This window comes from Rhinatrema bivittatum, chromosome 9 (genome assembly GCF_901001135.1).
Source record: "Rhinatrema bivittatum chromosome 9, aRhiBiv1.1, whole genome shotgun sequence".
NCBI classification, from domain to species: Eukaryota; Metazoa; Chordata; class Amphibia; order Gymnophiona; family Rhinatrematidae; genus Rhinatrema; species Rhinatrema bivittatum.
Genome location: NC_042623.1, coordinates 229,381,479 through 229,393,648, shown reverse-complemented (window position 1 = coordinate 229,393,648; position 12,170 = coordinate 229,381,479).

Here is a 12,170-nt window from a genome sequence, read left to right as displayed (position 1 = left end):
CAGTAACAGTGATACAAATTCCCTCTATTAACAGACACTGTTGGACCGATTCAGTACAGCGTGCTCAGGCTGAGCGCACTGTTAGCTCCCATTTGGATGCGCGTTTTCCACGTGCTATTATTACCCCTTATACAGTAAGGGGTAATAGCACGTGGAAAACGTGTATCCAACCCCCCTGAAACTAATAGTGCCCTCAACAAGAAAATGCATGTTGATGAGCCTATTAGTTAGTCCTGCACGATACAGAAAGTAAAATGTGCAGCCAAGCCGCACATTTTACTCTCAGAAATTAATGCCTGCCCAAAGGCGGGAGTTAATTTCAGCCGGCACCGGGCAATTGCTGCTTTTCTGTACACCTTCCGATTTAATATCATAGCGATATTAAGTCAGAGGCCTCAAAAATTAAAAAAATAAAATAAAATCTGCCCGCGGCCCACGGGTTGGAAGACAGACGCTCAGTTTTGCCGATGTCCGTTTTCTGAACCCGTGGCTGTCAGCGGGTTCGACATCCGACGCCGGTAAAATTAAGCGTTGGCTGTCAAACCCGCTGATAGCCGCCGCTTCTGCCAATAAGGAGGTGCTAGGGACGCGCTAGTCTCCCTAGCGCCTCCTTTTTACCACGGGCCCTCATGGCCTAGGCGCGCGTTGGGAGAGCAGGCGCTCGCCTCGGAGCGCCGGCTCTCCTGCGCATTTTACTGAATCGGCCTGTATAAATGTCATTCAGTACTCATAAGGCATATCTGCCATACCAAAACAGCACTAATTCCCAGGACTCAAACAGCAACAACCTTATATGAAAAGGCAACACTGGAAATATTCCACCAGGCTCTAAAACACCAATACACTTCCTGTTGGGAAAACAGAGGAAGATGAACTGATATACAGATCCCTCCACAGAACCTATACATTAGCAGGATATCTAACTTCACTCACACATACAGAACACAGACCCTCACCAAATACAGAATAAGTGGCCATAAATTCAAAATAGAAATATCCAGACAAAATCAGAATTTCTTTTTGCTCTGCTGTCCACTTCAGCTTCACTCTCTCCCCTTCTGTTCTCTACAGACTGAACGAGAGGGGGAACAAGAGGAGAGGAGGGACTGGATTAATAAGCAGAGTGGCTATTCTTTGCCCTGCAGTGGCTGTTCTAGGTTTACCCCCTCTCCTCCTGACCCTGAATAACAGGGGAGAAGTAGGATTAGAGAGTAGATTGGCTTCCTCTTTTCTCTCCTGTTCCTTGCCTGCTGTCTGGGAGGGGAGGTACTGGAGTAGGAAGCAAATGGCTCTCTATGCCTGAGACTGGACATCGACCAATAAAGTCAAGGGGGCAGGGCCCTATGTGCTCATACAAGGGGCCCCCTGCTGTGTAGCCCCCCCCCCCCCCCCCCCGGGGCAGTCTGTCCTTTAGCCCTGTGCACTAGGTGTTCTGGTTCCTGAATCCTATGACAGATGCAAAATTCATATCTATTTGGCACAAAATCCAGCCAGAAATTAACTCAGGTGAAAAAAAGATAACTTGTTCAGTAATCAGGGTGCGAGGAATCAGTTTTGTTGAGTTTCTGAGAGTACAGAATTTTAGAGTGGACAATCTGATCACTGTGATTCTTGCAGTATCCATCCCACCACACTTGGAATAGTGTTATTTTCTGAGACCTTCTTAGTCTAAAGTTTAGGTTTAATTGTAGGTTTTCTTTCATTCCAGGGATTGCAGTCTGAATGGTCTTAACCAATCTTATCTCAAAAAGAGTCTTTTCTATAAGCTTCCCACATCACAAATTGGGGTGAATACATAATGTGGAGGCAGAAGTTAGTTACAGTTTAATTTAGTTTGTATAATTCTTGATTAACAACAAAATCATTAAAAGAAACAATAACAGGGTTTATCTGCTCTTCTGCCACAAGGAGCAGAAACAATGATGGATGGATGGCATGGCCCAATCTAGCTTTTAAAAGATCCAGGCACTGAAGTATGTGCACAGAGATGGAAGTCATGATAGCGCTGGTTTAAATAGAGATACATTAAAAGACTGGGATGAAGAAATGAATAGAGATAAAGAACAGACCTGCTAAATTTCTGAAAGCTGGGCTGCCAGTGTCCTATTATCGCCTGAAGCACATTCATACAACTTGCAGAAAATTCATCACCTTTACACGGGCTGGAAAAATGCAACTGCTCAGTACAAAATGGGGCAAACTCCACCACCCGTTTGTGAAGGCCACAACACATGGCTTTTACACGTGTGTGTTTCTGTTCACATCCCTCCTTGTGAGTCTGAATACTATCCAGAGGAAAGGCACAAGCTAGATACTGGGATTCGGTATATCTCTTCTGGGCTTTTTGGCTAAGATCAAGTATAGTGCCAAACATTAAGGATGGATTTTCAGCTAGGAGTTGACATGGTCTCTTCTTGGTCTTTTGGCTGAGACTGAATGCTATTGAATATGAAGGGTTAACAGCCTGTCCAATTATCCCTATGACACTTGGGGACACCCTGCTATGAACTCTGGTACAATTACTTTGGCAATTCAATCATATATCATGGAATTATCAATACCAAACAACATATAGTAACATATATAATATTACAATCTTTAAGTTCAAACAAGAAATTTCCAAGCAACTTGATGCTCAAATCTCAACAACATCACCCCAAGGAATATCCATCTAAAAATCCCAACCCATTATCACACAATAATCACACACCATTCATACCACTTACTCACACACATCCTTCATATCTCCCATGAATTATCCAAATGAATTATTTACACACAAGTGAAAATCCCCTTCACAGTACAGTACTAATCTTTCAAAATTGATTTGTTTACAAGCAGAAAGAATTCTATTTCACAAAATTTTTTTCTCATTCTTGAAACGAAAGTCTTTCAATTCCTCTTCATCCTCTCAACATGTTTCGCCTTTCCACATGCTTCTTCAGGAGAACTTCAAAGAATTTCTTACTGCTTATGCACCTTCAACATATTCCCATACAGGTTTCATCTACAACAATTAACAATTTAAATTAATTTTGCTTAAAAACTATACTTCCCAGTGATTTGATTCAGGTCATCAAAAACCATTGGCATTTGGTCAGTGACTTTGAGGGTATGAAAGATCCCCCAATGTTAACATTCAGAAGATCGAAGAATCTTAGGGATATTCTTGTGCATTCGGATCTGGTTTGTAGAGAGAACTGGGATGGCACATTATCCGTGTACAAACTGTAGTGTTTGCAAGTTGTGTTTGTCAGTTCGATTTTTTAACCATCCAGTTTCCGGGAAAAAATTCTTTTTGAGAGGAGTTACTACGTGTCAGTCGGTTTCAGTAGTGTATATTATAAAATGCCCGTGTGAGATGTTCTATGTGTTACGAGCGTGCGCGGGCGCGGTCGTCTCGGGCGGGTGGTGAGCCCTTGGGCCACGGCAGGACCCCAGGAGGAGCCCAAGGCCACACCGTGGGAGGTGAGCTGAGCAGGCATAGTGAGCCAGGCAGGCAGGAACAGAAGCAGGGAGTCCGACCCTCAGCCGGACCTGCATGCCCATGGTAGCCAACACGGGGAAGTTGACTAATGAACGGTCCTCCGACTGTTCCCGGCCCTTTCGGACCTGCCGCTGGGAACGGCAATGGGCAGCAGGCCGGACAGAGGCGAGGGCAGACAGAGTCCTTAAACGGAAGACATCAGACGGGGCAGAAGCAGGCTGAAGCAAGACTGAGACATCAGGACAAGGGCTGAAGCGAGACACAGGAAAAGTCCAGGCGAGCAGGAACTCCGATGCTGGGATACTCACATCCGAAGCCCCCTCGGCTGGCAGAAGCTCAAGAGCCCGTGGGACGAATCCCTCCTGTTGGCCACTCCAGGGCCCAACAGGACAGAAGGCTCAGGAACCAGGTCAAGGCAGAGACAGGAAGACATCCGGACAAGGGCTGAAGCAGACACTGTAGACAAAGCTGGACGGAAACATTGCACTGTCCATCAGGGCGCCCTACTCAGCCCACCCGTGGGACTGAGTCGCGGACCACCCTGTCCCAGACGCGCCCTACACAGCCCAGGAAGGCTGGTCGCGGACCACGCTGAGAAGGAGGGTGCGGGGAAGACCCAGGCGAAAAGGAACTCCGATGCTGGGATACTCACATCCGAAGTCCTTACGGCTGGCAGGCAGGGAAGCTCCAGAGCCCGGGGGACGAATCCCTCCTGTTGGCCACTCCAGGGCCCAACAGGCCAGAAGGCTCAGGAGCCAGACAGGACGTAGGACAGAACAAGCGGAACTGGATCAGGATCAGGCAGCTTCAGGATCAGACATCAGGAAACACGTCAAGGCAGACATCAGGAAACACGTCAAGGCAGACATCAGGAAACATGGAGGACCTGGACCGGCAAGGTTACAGACAACTGTAATGCACAATCCGAAGGCAGACATCAGGAAACACGTCTAGGCAGACATCAGGAAACACATCAAGGCAGACATCAGGAAACATGGAGGACCTGGATCGGCAAGGTTACAGACAACTGTAATGCACAATCCGAAGGCCCGGTGCAAGTGAACAGACAGTCCTTAAATACTGGAGGTAGAAGGCAACTCCCTGGGAGGAGCTTGCCAGGACCGCCCACCGCGGGTCCTATAAGTCAGGTGGAGAGCTGCGGACCAGCCCCTAGGAGAAGGGCGTCGCCAAACAGGAAGTCCAAACGCTGAGGCATGCAAGCCACAGGCACAGCTAGGCCTCTCAGGCCCTGGAGCAAGTCCCGGATGGAACACAGGCGAGGCCCTGGCTTCAGAGCGGCCTCTGGAGGAAGGTAAGAGACCTCCTGTAGCGCAGCAGCAGGGGGGATCGCAACACTATGTGGGGAAGACATCGAGAAAAATTAAAACCTGGATATTAGAGTATTGTAGTAGACTTCAAAATGAGGTAGAAACTGCCCCAGTGGTGAAGCATTGGCGTGAATATCAACATACAGTGGAGGAGCTCCGCTTTTTTGTGATACAGGAAGTAAAGAACAGGCGAGGAGGTAACGTGAATAAAACATTGTTGTCAATGGAGCAGAGATGGATTTTTTCCTTAGGAACGTTGTGGCCCAATGGTTTAAATGATAGAATTGATTGGGTGGCGTGCCTTTGAACCTTTTGGATTTGTGTGGTTGGTATCAATGAATCGGGGAGTATATGGTGGTTAGCTATAATCCCTTTAATATAGATTCGTTTAGAAAGGGTAGATAAAAGGAACAGTCCCTTTAAATTTTGGCGGGTAGTAGAAAGGGGTGTAGACAAAATATGTGAGCTTTTGATTGGTGTAGAGGGATTTAAAAGGAGGTAGGAGGGGAGTAGTTTGTTTATTAGAGATGTGAATCGTGTCATTGATCGTCTTAACGATCGATTTTGGCTGGGGGGGGGGGGGGGAGGGAATCGGATCGTCGTGGTTTTAGGTTTGTAAATATCGTTTAAATCGTGTTTTAGTGTGCCGGGAAAACCGGCACACTAAAACAACCCTAAAACCCACCCCGACCCTTTAAAATAAATCCCCCACCCTCCCGAACCCCCCCAAAATGCCTTAAATTACCTGGGGTCCAGGGGGGGTCCCGGTGTGATCTTTTTCTCTCGGGCCTCCGGTGCGTTGTACGCCGTACGGCCGGCGCCATTTTGTGCAAAATGGCGCCGGCCGTATGGCAACACGATTCGACTGCAGGAGGTCGTTCCGGACCCCCGCTGGACTTTTGGCAAGTCTTGTGGGGGTCAGGAGGCCCCCCCAAGCTGGCCAAAAGTCCCTGGGGGTCCAGCGGGGGGTCTGGGAGCGATCTTCTGCGCTCTTGACGTCGGGGGACAGGAACCGAAATAGCGCTGGCGCCATTAACGCAGACGTGGCCCGAGAGTGGAAGATCACACCGGGATCTCCCCACTGGACCCCAGGTAATTTAAAGCTTTTTGGGGGGGTTCGGGAGGGTGGGGGATTTATTTTAAAGGGTCGGGGTGGGTTTTAGGGTTGTTTTAGTGTGCTGATTTTTCCGCCCTCCCCCTTCCCCTTCCCCCGATTTACGATTTTTGACGATAAATCGGGGGAATTCCTATTATATATCACCTCTAACGATTTTTGACGATTTAAAATATATCGGATGATATTTTAAATCGTCAAAAAACGATTCACATCCCTATTGTTTATCATCCTTGACTTGCTCGATGGCGGCGTTTTTGAACGCTACGGAGGTGGCGGCGTCTTTTTGAAAAATTGGTGAGGTAAGTTTCCTTTTTTAGCGCATATGTCTTAAATTTTAGTGGGAAGATAAGGGGATAAAGTCTCTCTAAATTTGCAAAAATCTCTTTAAGTTTGAAAATTGTTATCTTAATTTAATCCGCTATAGGTAACATACAAAGGAAGTGGTCGCCATTAGATAAGAGTGGGTACTCTGTGAGATTTCATTCAAGAGGCGTTGAAAAGTGAGAGTCGGGGAACATATCTGTTATGTACGTCAAGTTTTTTCGGGACGTATAGGTAAAAAAATGATAATGTTGTTTGAAGGTAAATTTCTGTATTTAAAGGGTTGGTTGGGAAGTATAGTTTTTAAGTAAAATTAATTTAAATTGTTAATTGTTGTAGATGAAACCTGTACGGGAATATGTTGAAGGTGCATAAGCAGTAGGAAATTATTTGAAGTTCTCCTGAAGAAGCCTGTGGAAAGGCGAAACATGTTGAGAGGATGAAGAAGAACTGAAAGACTTCCGTTTCAAGAACGAGAAAAAAATTTTGTGAAATAGAATTCTTTCTGCTTGTAAACAAATCAATTTTGAAAGATTAGTACTGTACTGTGAAGGGGATTTTCACTTGTGTGTAAATAATTCATTTGGAAAAATGGAGAAATTTTTAATGATGGGAGATATGAAGGATGTGTGTGAGTAAGTGGTATGAATGGTGTGTGATTATTGTGTTATAATGGGTTGGGATTTTTAGATGGATATTCCTTGGGGTGATGTTAAGATTTGAGCATCAAGTTGCTTGGAAATTTCTTGTTTGAACTTAATAAAGATTGTAATATTATATATGTCACTATATGTTGTTTGGTATGAACTCTGGTACAGCAGGAGGATTAAACCACCAGAGAACAAAAATTGGTATGGGTGGATGTGTTGAACTGGCATTTTCAGTTGTGAATTGCAGTATTTATGTGTAGGAATTGCAGTATTTATGTGTAGGAATTGCAGTATTTATGTGTAGGAAGAACTTTTTTTTGTCACATGGAAAAAAAACTAAGAAAATCTTAGATTCTACAGATTAAATCAAGCATAGTATTGACTTGACAGTTTGAACTGGGGACCATTTTGCATCTCTATAAGGTTTCACTGTCATTTTTCCTCAGTTACCTGTGAAGCTGGTAGAGTAAGTCTGCACAGCTTTTTGCAAATTAGTGAAAGAAAAAAATCATAACATATTTTAAGGAACATTTCCTCACAGGGTTTTTAAAACAGAAAAATTGTTTAAAACAAGTATAATAATGGTTAAATGTGTAAAGTTAAATTACAAATGCTCACATCATTAGGGGCCTATTTACTAAATAGAAATAAGGTGTTGTGCACGGTAAACAGAATTTACTACACATTAAAAAGCATTAGCACCACAAAAAAAAAAAAAAAAAAAAGGAAATAACATGCAGAAATTGCAATTTCCATGTGTTCTTTCTTGGCCTGTAAACCTAGGCGAGGTGCATGCACATCAGCTCATTATTATGGAAATCAAATAGGGGCATGTGTTAAGCCTCCCAAGCTGTGCAGGTCAATGGAACATGTTAAGTACACCTACAAAGGTTAGTTAACTTTCCTCCTGGGAGCATGGAAATGCTAATATGCTCCTGAGTTCTTCAGATCCACCCAGACCCCAGAAAAGCTTCCCCAGCCTTGAGTAGTGGGGGGTGGGGGCCTTCTCCCAACCCCCACCCCTAGTAAGGCATCCTCACCCCAGTAATAAAAGAAAGTGTATTCCTAGTCCCCAGGCCCCCACCACTGCTCTAAAGTTTACTGGTGGACTAGTAAGGGCAGGAGCACTCTTTCACTGGTTCCTGCCCTGGCTGGCTCCATTTTTTAAATGATTCTGACCAGCCCAAAGTGCAACTTTGTCCCTGTCATCTGATAGGGGCAAGGGTGTGACTGGAGCAGGTAGGCAGCATTTTAAAAATGGAACCAGCTAGGCAGAAGCCAATGAGAGGTGCTCCTGCCCCCACTTATGTTTGCCAACTGGCTCCAGATTTTCAGGACAGGTTGATCCAGTCCTGGTTTTACCCCATTGCATGCTGAGACTTATTCTGATTTCTCTATTGCATTCCCTAAGAAAAGCAAGACTACATGTACCTGCATGCAGGGGAATAAAACCAGGACTGGATCAACCTGTCCTGAAAATCTGGAGCAAATTGGCAACCTTACCCCCACTAGACCATCAGGGATTAAAAGGGATGGGCAACTCTAGTCCTCAACGGCTACCAACTGATCAGGATGTCAGGATACCTCTAATGAATATGCATGAGAGAGATTTGCATACAGTTAAGACAGTGTGCATGCAAGTCTCTCTCATGCATATTCATTGGAGATATTCTGAAAACCTAACAGATTGGTGGCCCTCAATGACTGGAATCACCCACCACTGCTTTAGAGGGAGGGATCTGGGGTGGGGAGCATTTATTTTTTTTACCACAGAGCAGGGCTTCCTTACTGGGAGGGGCCTATTTTTCAAGGCTGGAGGAAAGGGGGGGTGGCCAAAGGCCGCCCTGCCCTCTTAAAGAAATAGGGAGAAATGCAACAAAAGAAGAGGAATTCCATTCCACTGGTGCCCCCTAGTGAGGGTACCAGAGACCAATATGAAAAACATAGGGAAGGGAGGGGGGGGGGGGGGTGCCTGAAAACAAAGAGGCCACAAGATAGCTTGTGGCCCATATCCACCTCTCCATTTCCCATAGCACTTACCTGCTGGGGGATTACAAGTACAATCCCTCACCGTGCAGTCCTCCAGAGTCCAGCTACCTGCACACCACAGGAGAGTGGACAGCTAGCACCCTCTGTACTCCTGCGCTGTCTCCTGGATCTCAGCCGCTGCAAACGTTCCCTTCAACACCGAAGAGGGGGGGAGGGGGTGGCCAACAACCCCGCGGGGTAGGAGGCCCGCAATTGCCGCCATCTGTGTGGGGAATGGGGCGGGGGAGGGGGTCGCCGACCATCAAGAAAGGGGGGGGGGAGGGGGAATCCCTTTAGGGACCATGGAGGGAAGGGGGACCCTCACCCCCTTCGCTTTGTTCCTGAGCGAGGGGTGAGGGGAGGGAAGGGGAGGGACACCCAGAACCTGCTCTAACAGAAAAACAAACTACAACTTAAAAAACTCAAATCTTAAGGATTAACTCAAAAAGGGGAGGGAGGGGAGCAGAGGCCTTTAGTTTAATTTTGATCTGCTCAAGGGTGTGGCAGGTTGGCAGAGGGGATTTCCTTAATGATATACATGAAATAGATTTGCACACTCTGGATCTCCAATGCATGCAAATCTATCTCAAGCATATTTATTCTGGCAATCCTGAAAACCAGACTGGGAAGAAATGAAGGGTGGAGGTCTGCTGCTGGCCCTGATACATTTTTCTGTTAAATTACTTCCACCTTCTTAGGTGGAAAACAAATCATGTAAAGGAATAATTCTGCTGGGCAGTGGAGGTTACAACCGACACCATCTACTTCCAAAGCACAGAAGAATGAACAGGCACTATTAGGTAGGCTTACTATGCCATAAAAAAAGGTGAGAGAAATGCTTACTTGTGATCTTTAACCAATGAAAGATGCCCCTCTGTGTTTTATAAATTGGGAGCTTTGTTTTCAGTTTTTATTTTTCCTTAGATTTTCAATGTTATAACAAGATACAAATAGTGGAAAGATAACATTTCTACTGATTTTTCTCCTGTTTGTTATAAGTCATTTTTCCACTGATTCTTTTTTTTGTTATAATATTAAAATTCCCATGAAAAAAAAAGAAAAGAAAACGAAGGTCCCAGTTTATAAATAATGAAGACATGGGTCTTTCCTTTCAGGAAGCAATGAACTAAGAGCACATCTGGACAGACCCTCCAAATGTACATGCATGGTTCAGAGGTCTGCTCATGGATAGTGGAACTGTAAACAATTATTGACCTGATAGAGCCTTTGAAGGGCATTAATCCGGCATCGTTAGCTTGTTAAAGCTGAAGAATTTAAAAATAAAATAACAAGGATACACTTTCTGAGTTGCTTTCTTTTTTGACTGTATAGAGCTAAATAGCAGTATTGCTGTGCTGTTCATTAACCAAAGCCCGTATGTATTCCGCCTGGACGTCATAAGAATGTTTACACCAGGAAAAGTTGAATGCTGTCCATTGCTATGGATATGGTAAAATAATCGATACAATATTTCTGAATACCAGAGAAACCTGAGACCATAACAGGAAGAAATACAGTAGAACCCCAGTAAACGGATTGTCTGAGGAGTTGAGGTACACAAACATTTTAAGTATTTAAACATTCTTGAAAAGCTTTTATATTTAAATGAATCTACACGGAACTGGTCTAAAGGGAAAAAATGTTTTTGAAAAAAAGGCGAATATTGATATTTTACTGTTATTTTATTCTTTTTAAGGATGATTTGTATTTCTTTTTGCATTTTCCTGTAATTTTATCGAATCGTTTCCACAACGGTGTGAAGGTAAGAACCTTGGTCTGCCACGCGTATAAAGGTTCAACTGTTCACGGTTTCAGAGGTTCAGGGATTAACCAACTCTGTACCTTCAAAGTAGACCTAGGAGAATGAGCAGAGTCAAAGAGCTTACAGAAGTGGGTGCTAGCACTGTCAAACTCTTTGCATTACAAATGAAATTTTAAGTACCTTTCGGTGCAAATTAAATTGTCTTTGTTGTCTGCGAGCAGCAGGGCAGTGACAGCACTGTAAAGAAAAGTCACCAATTCCCAATATACCAACAGAAACAACCTCCCTTTAATTACACGCGAAGTTTCCTCCTAGACAGAGAGGGAATCAGGGAATTAGTCAGGGATAATTATACTTAATTTGCAGCTCGTTGTTTTAATAGTCTGCTATACATGTTTAAAGGTTAGGTGATTTTCATTTAAAGTCGACTGAATTGCTCTTGATGTGTTTGCCATTTCTGTTTAATTTCTCGATGCTATATCCACCTCGGGAAATCATCTCCATTTTGGGAAGGCTTTCTTCCCCCCTCCCGGTCACGACCAGCTTTATACAAAACCACGAGAAAACGGTCACTTTTCAGGGAAACAACCAATGACTAAGCCGGGTCGAGGAAGCGAGGTAAACTTAGGGAGCCTCCTTGTCCCGAAGAGCTCACAATAAAGGGAAAAAAATATGGAAGCAGGTCAGAAGGCGGGGAAATCCAGGCGGCACTAGGACCCGCCGCCGCCACACGTTGCCCGGGTGAGGCCGGCGGCCGCCCTCGTGTGTCAGGGACGCGCTCGGCCCGCGGTCCCCCCAGCGGCTGGCGGCGCGCCGAGCGCTCAGGGGTGCGCGCTTTCTCACGACCTCTCGGCTTCCTGCGCTCATGTGGGAGCGATTCATTTCCTGCCAGCACCGCGGCCCTTGGTACGGGGATCTCGGGCTGCCGCCTGCCTGTAATCAAAGGAAGCAGCGATTGCGCCATATGGCAGCACTTAAGGGCCAGGGAGGAGGAGGAAGCAAGGAGACGTTTGTTATGTGCGCAAGGAGTGTGGGAAACGTTAATTGACTTTAATGACAGGTTTCCCCCTTCGCCGATCGGGCCAAGCGGGCCGCCCGGAGGGAAGTGGCAAAAAAAAAAAGAGCCAGGTCAGGGTTCAGCGGCCCGCTCACACGTAGAAGATGCAACGAAAAGATAAATCCATATCCCAGGTCGTGCAGTCGCTGCTGATCTACCCCTGGAGACATGACCTCTGAAATGGGGGAGCTGCCCCCAGAACAGCCTTAGGGAAAGGTGCATTGATTCTCTGTTTCCTGATTTCATTCATAAACGCACACAAGTACACACATAAAATCTCAAGCAAGTTGTGCCTCTATTTACTTAAAGTGCTCATTCAAAAATAAAACGCTTTATTCTGCACTTTGTTGGGAAGATCTTCTGTTATAAAATCATTCTCTTTGTAAGAGCATCTATGCAGAGGGCCGGTACCGGCAGTCC